At 42.4% G+C, this 6,640-nt stretch overlaps 1 pseudogene; it reads left to right on the forward strand.

The window, feature by feature from the left end:
- The window catches only part of LOC111949325 (VPS10 domain-containing receptor SorCS3-like), a 478,568-nt pseudogene that overhangs the window by 6,196 nt on the left and 465,732 nt on the right, over window positions 1-6,640 (forward strand).

Consider the following 6,640-nt stretch of genomic DNA (forward strand, 5'->3'; position numbering starts at 1 on the left):
ATCGTTAGCCTTGAATGATATGGGCATGTGTTGTGTATTACGCACAACTTGGTTTGGCTAGGACTGGGAGGGGATTTACATATTTTATAGCACCACTTGCAACAACTAGTTGATCCTCAGGTGTGAGGAAATGGTATGATAGAGCTATCCAACTGTAATTCATAAAACATATTAATATTTATGATTCATTCTTGTTTTGACACATTGTATTAACTGCAGCATGTTCTTGATTAGAATAGATATGGGGACCATTGATTGACACAAAGTGTTTTAATTCTTAATTTGCAATCTGAATATGCATATGTATTAGTAATTATGTAATAGTCATTCTCACCTCTGATCCTTGAACAGTTGCTATGCTGCACGGTTATTTTATTTTTCCATAATTTTCCACTATTTCCATAATTTACATTGTCAAAAAAACCATAGACACATTCTGTATAAAGAAAATGCACCTCGCATGACATATGTAAAATATGCAAACCTTTTATTTGAACCTTCATTTGAGAGTCTGCATTTGCACTCTATTCTGGTTCAGATGAGAAACCTAGGGAGTTTTATATTTTTCCACACCAGTCCCCAAATATGTCATATTAATCATAATTTGTGCGAGAAAGAGGAATCTAAAATGGCAATGTTCTGAATTCTAAGTAATGCTGGTGCGATTTTGGGGTTATGTTTAAATTCCCCCCCCGCTGCCTGAATAGCATTTTCTTTGACATTGTGCAAATGAGGACGCACAAATTTAAAAGCAAACAGGAAAAGTGGAATAAATATTCCGCCAATCCAGTCCAGTATAAATAATGTTTCTATCCAAAGTGAACTCCAAAGGCCTACGTAGTTGTTTGAAGTATTTGAAGGGGAGATATATAGATGTATTTCTATTAGAACATGAATTAGGCCCACATGTTTTTCCAAGTCAGGTCACATRGTCAAGTAAAGCTCCTTGTCCAAACTATTTCAATTAGAGCCAGGAGTTCTCTCTTGAGCAAGTGGCTTCACCAGGAAAACTCTAGGCTCTAGTAACCTATGTCAGGGRTTCAGGAAGAACTCCTAGCCCTACACGTGATGCCWTGAAAAAATTCTGGCATGTAGTTATAGCCTACTCGGGAACAAGACTTCTTCAAAGTCAGGTCACATGTTCAGGAAAACTCCTGGCCCTACACATGATTGGCTTCATTCTGCCAGAATAATGGTCTGACAATATATATCTGTGGTCTACCAGATCCCTCAACCATGTTTGACCACATTCATACATCTCCCTAACATTTCCTACCCAGAAAGCCAGCAGATACCAGATACCAGATACATTMTCGATTAATGGAATTACGAAAGAGTAAGTGAATTAAATACATTTCTCCTTAGTGCTGACGCTAGGAAAATCACACTTTTGTTGACCAAAAATGTTCTCCTATCCTGATAGCCTCCGAATCCTGTGTTCTAATTACAGGTTTCTAGCACTTTCTTCCCTGCTTGCGGTGTTTGGACTGCATAGGCTAACAGCTCAAGTGTTTGCTTGCCGAGGCACTGGTATCATATAGGATGACTTTCCTCAGACAGGCCGCTGAGCATTGCTTGGCAAAATAAAGATTTATTTTGACAAAAAATAATGAGGATATTGATTGTCTCAATTAGATGGTTGGAAGTAATGGCGCCGGAGGAGATGGCTGCCGTTTTATGGGCTACTAATCAATTGTGCTATTGTGTGTGTTTTTATCTGATTATTTGTAACTTATTTTGTACATAATGTTTCTGCCACCGTCTCTTGTGACTGAAAATCAGGACAGCGATTTTCTCACCTCAAACTGGATGAAGATTTCTTTAACGAGTCGGACAGGGCCCAAATCCCCATCATTCGCTTGAAGAAGAGGCTCCCGAGTGGCGCAGCGGTCTAAGGCACTGCATCTCAGTGCTAGAGGTGTCACTGCAGAACCTGGTTAGATCCCGGGCTGTATCACAACCGGCCGTGATTGGGAGTCCCATAGGGCGGCGCACAATTGTCCGGGTTAGGGGAGGGTTTGGTCGGGGTAGGCCATCAATGTAAATAAGAATTTGTTCTTAACTGACTTGCCTAGTTAAATAAAGGTTCAATAAAATAAAGCAGACAATAACCATTCCTATTTGCCAACGTGCAATCATTGCATAATAAAATGGATTAGTTCTGATCAAGACTAACCTACCAAAGGGACATTTAAAAACTGTAATATCTTATGTTTCACCAAGTCGTGGCTGAACGGCTACATGGATAACATACAGCTGGCTGGGGTTTTCATGCATCTGCAAGATAGAACAGCTACCTCCGGTAAGACTATTTGACAAATAGACTGTGTCTATTTGTAAATAACAGCTGGTGCACAAAATCGAATATTAAGGAAGTCTCAAGGTTTTGCTCGCCTGAGGTAGAATATCTCATGATAAGCTATAGACCAGACTATTTACCAAGAGACTTTTCATCTATATTTTTCATAGCTGTCTATTTACCACCACAAACCGATGCTGGCACTAAGACCGCACTCAACGAGCTGTATAAGGYCATAAGCAAACAAGAAAATGCTCCTCCAGAGGCGGCACTCCTAGTGGCCGGGGACTTTAATGCATGGAAACGTAAATCCATTTTACCATATTTTTACCAGCATGTTACATGTGCAACCAGGGGGGAAAAAACTCTAGACCATCTTTACTCCACACACAGAGACGTGTACAAAGCTTTCCCTCGCCCTCCATTTGGCAAATCTGACCATAACTCTATCCTCCTGATTCCTGCTTACAAGCARAAACTAAAGCAGGAAATACCAKTATTTCGCTCAATACAGAAGTGGTCAGATGACGCAGATGCTACGCTACAKGACTGTTTYGCTAGCACAGACTGGAATATGTTTTGGAATTCTTCTGATGGCATTGAGGAGTACACCACATCAGTCATTGGCTTCATCAATAAGTGCATCGATGATGTCGTCCCCACAGTGGCCATATGTACATACCCCAACCAGAAGCCATGGATTACAGGGAACATCYGCACAGAGCTAAAGGGACCCGGACGCTTATAAGAAATCCCGCTATGCCCTCTGAAGAACCATCAAWCAGGCAAAGCGTCAATACAGGACAAAGATTGAATCCTACTACAYCGGCTTGCAAACTATTACAGACTACAAAGGGAAGCACAGCCGTGAGCTGCCCAGTGACACRAGCCTACCAGATGAGCTAAATGACTATGTGCGCTTCGAGGCAATTATCAGTGTAGCATGCATGAGAGCACCAGCTGTTCCGGGTGACTGTGTGATCACTCTCTCAGTAGCCGATGTGAGTAAGAYCTTTAAACAGGTCAACATTCACGGCTCACATCAGCACCATTATCCCAGAAACTTTATACCCACTCCAATTTGCATACCGCCCAAATAGATCCACAAATGACGCAATCTCTATTGCACTSCACACTGCCCTTTCCCACCTGGACMAAAGGAACACCTATGKGAGAATRCTATTCATTAACTACAGCTCAGCGGTCACYACCATATTGCCMTCAAAGCTCATCACTAACATTTGATTTGATTTGCCCACATCTACCTTCAAAACCACAAAGGGCATTGACAACAGGAGAGGACGTGAGAGGAGCAGTTTCTGCTGTATTTTATTTTTATTAGTGAGATTGCCAGGCACATTGGTTTGAGTGTGTCAAGAACTGCAACGCTGCTGGATTCTTCATGTTCAACAGTTTCCTGTGGTAATAAGAAGGGTTCACCACCAAAGGACATCTAGCCAATTCGACACAACTGTGGGAAGCATTGGAGTCAGCATGGGCCAGCATCCCTGTGAAACGCTTTCAACACATTGTGGAGTTCATGCACCGACGGATTAAGGCTATTCTGAGGGCAAAGGGTGGTGCAACTCAATATAAGGAAGGTATTCCTAATGTTTTGTGCACTCGGTGTATATCTTTACATCATAAATAATGTCATGCATGTTCACTTGTTTGAAGGATGCAAGATGAGGTAATGATTGATACATTTATGAAGGTTTAGATTCATCCAAGGAGTTATTAATGTTGACACCAATGAGTCACAGATGTGCAGCATGGACAAATGATACAAGTGAACACAAAAGGAATACTCAGTGTTTTGACTAAATGTGTTCCAGGTTACAACAGCAGGACAGGCCAGCTACTATGTGTCCTASYAGAGGGATCCATTCCTCAAAATCAAACTGCCGAAATATTCTCTGCCTAAGGTAAGCAACATTCATTTTACAGTGATACACACATGCCTCCGGATATACAGTACATGCAGTTGATAAAATATTCAGATTGAGTACTTTTTAGTATTTAGCAAATTTGTTTTACTTTTTAACTCTGCATTGTTGGGAAAGAGCTCGTAAGTAAGCATTTCACAGTAACGTCTACACCTGTTGTACACGAAGCATGTGACAAATAAAATGTGATTTGATTTGAAGTAATTTGTAACATTATGACATACTGGTGTGTAGTCTCATAGTGTGTATTCTCACTCTTCTATTGCAGCTGTTAAAAGACACTATATGTTGTGTAGGGAACATTGGCAGCTATAGTGTTAAACATTCARTATGCACACCAGACCTGATCTTGTGACACACAACACGTRCTCGGCGGCTTGTTACAACCCCAACCCATAAGATCCATCATCGCGGCGGTGCAGGAGTGGAACCAGGATGACACATACAACCTGTACCTCTCTGACACCCTGGCTATTGAGAACGTCAAGACCACCCAGATGCTGGACCTGTATGAGGTAAGTGTTCACAGTTGTAACAACTGTGTGTTTGTGTGTGTGCGTGTGTGTGTGTGTGTGTGTGTGTGAACATGGGATGACACCTACCACCGACACCACCGGACTGGTAATAGCCTTCTTATTCCCTATGTCATCACATAGGTAGCCTAGTGGTAAGAGCATTGGAATAGTAACCAAAAGGTTGCAAGATCAAATCCCCGAGCTGACAAGGTAAAAATCTGTCGTTCTGTCCCTGAACAAGGCTGCCCCTGAAAGTTAACCCTGTTAACCCTAACCACTGTTCCCTGGTAGGCTGTCATTGAAAATAAGAATTTGTTCTTAACTGACTTGCCTAGTTAAATAAAAAATAACAATCATTGCAGATTGTCCCCAGTCCTTTTTCTCAGGATGAATCCCCAGTTTATCACCCAGACACTGGCAGGTGTGATGGAGGGAGGTAGAGGAGTGAGATATGGGTCTGATCTTTAGAGTTAGAACCTGCTACTCCTAACATGTGTGTTAATGGTTTACAAAACGGGCTTAGTATTGAAAGTGATGGTGACACCCGGTCGGTAAAACTGGTTGAAATGAGGCCAATCCAGTTTTCCATTCAGTATGACGTTGTTTTAACTAATTTAGCCCTCTGGGTATGCATGCATATGCTAATTACAAACTATTGTAAATTGAAGTTATGCTGTATGTATCACTGCGCTAACTCGGAGATATATAGCTTTTGATATGGTTGCGAGTAGGTTGGGGTGAGAGGGGTACATGAGAGTGCGCTCGGGAGCAGGGTCTGTTAGATGATTAGGAAGGTGTAATGTAGGTCTCGTTGACTGTTGCTCCTTGTATGCTCTAGCGACAGGTTTACGCGGTGTGCGTGTGGTTGTTATTTTTGAGTTGGTATATAGCTAACTTCTCAGAACAACAACTTCTCACCCTCTCCCACCATTTCTACCCCATCTCGCTCGAGACGCCTCTGATTCCACTGAGTGCAGCAAGGGGGGGTTACTCATGGAATATTTTTCAAAGAACTCTAATTTATATGCAAGCGCAAACGTTTCTTTTTCGAGTTTAACTGCATATTGAGCGAGATTGTATAAAGGCTGTACATTCGCGAGACGGAGTGCACGTGACTACGGGAAGCCTGGTATTCTTCAGTGGTCGTGTCATACTGGTTGCTACTGCTGCTGAAAGTTGTTGTGTTGTTGTTTTGTCTAGTGTGGACCACATGCATACATCAGTCTATATTATACTTACTATCAGGTGCTGGACAGTTGTTGTTTTGCTGACTAGATATTTCGCCACGCACGCTACAGTAAACTGCGCCAATAAAGGAAACACCAACATTCAAATCGTCTGTAATAGGGCGTTGGTACCACAAGCCGAACGCATATACAATGCACTTGGCCATAGAGGCTCTACTTATGTGTGGAACTATATTGGAGAGGATGGGAACCAATATATTCCACAATTGGCCATTATTGGGGTTTTGTTTGGGAGGTGGTGGAAACTGGCTGCTGTCTCGGGCCACAGCACCGCAATGTCCATAAGTGTTCAGAGTTGGAAGGTTGAATCTAGGTAGACTGATGAAAAGGCCACATGGCAACAGTTACTGATTATACATAATTTTACGCCGTCCATCAAACCACATTACAGTGAGCTGCCCTGCTGGATGGGAGCATTGCCACTCAGGACTAGGATCTGCTTACTAGGCTTCGAGTTTATCCCTCCGAAGGTTGGTCGTATGTTGATTCGGTATTTACACCCTGAAGGTGGTTGAGTGGACCTAAACCATGGCCAGGAAAAATGTACGCCCACACCATACAGGAAGCCGCCAGAACACCATCAGTTACCAAGAGCCGTGAAGTTCTTTATCTTCTGGTCAGGTTACCTGCAGC

The sequence above is a fragment of the Salvelinus sp. IW2-2015 genome, linkage group LG1 (assembly GCF_002910315.2).
Source record: "Salvelinus sp. IW2-2015 linkage group LG1, ASM291031v2, whole genome shotgun sequence".
NCBI lineage: Eukaryota > Metazoa > Chordata > Actinopteri > Salmoniformes > Salmonidae > Salvelinus > Salvelinus sp. IW2-2015.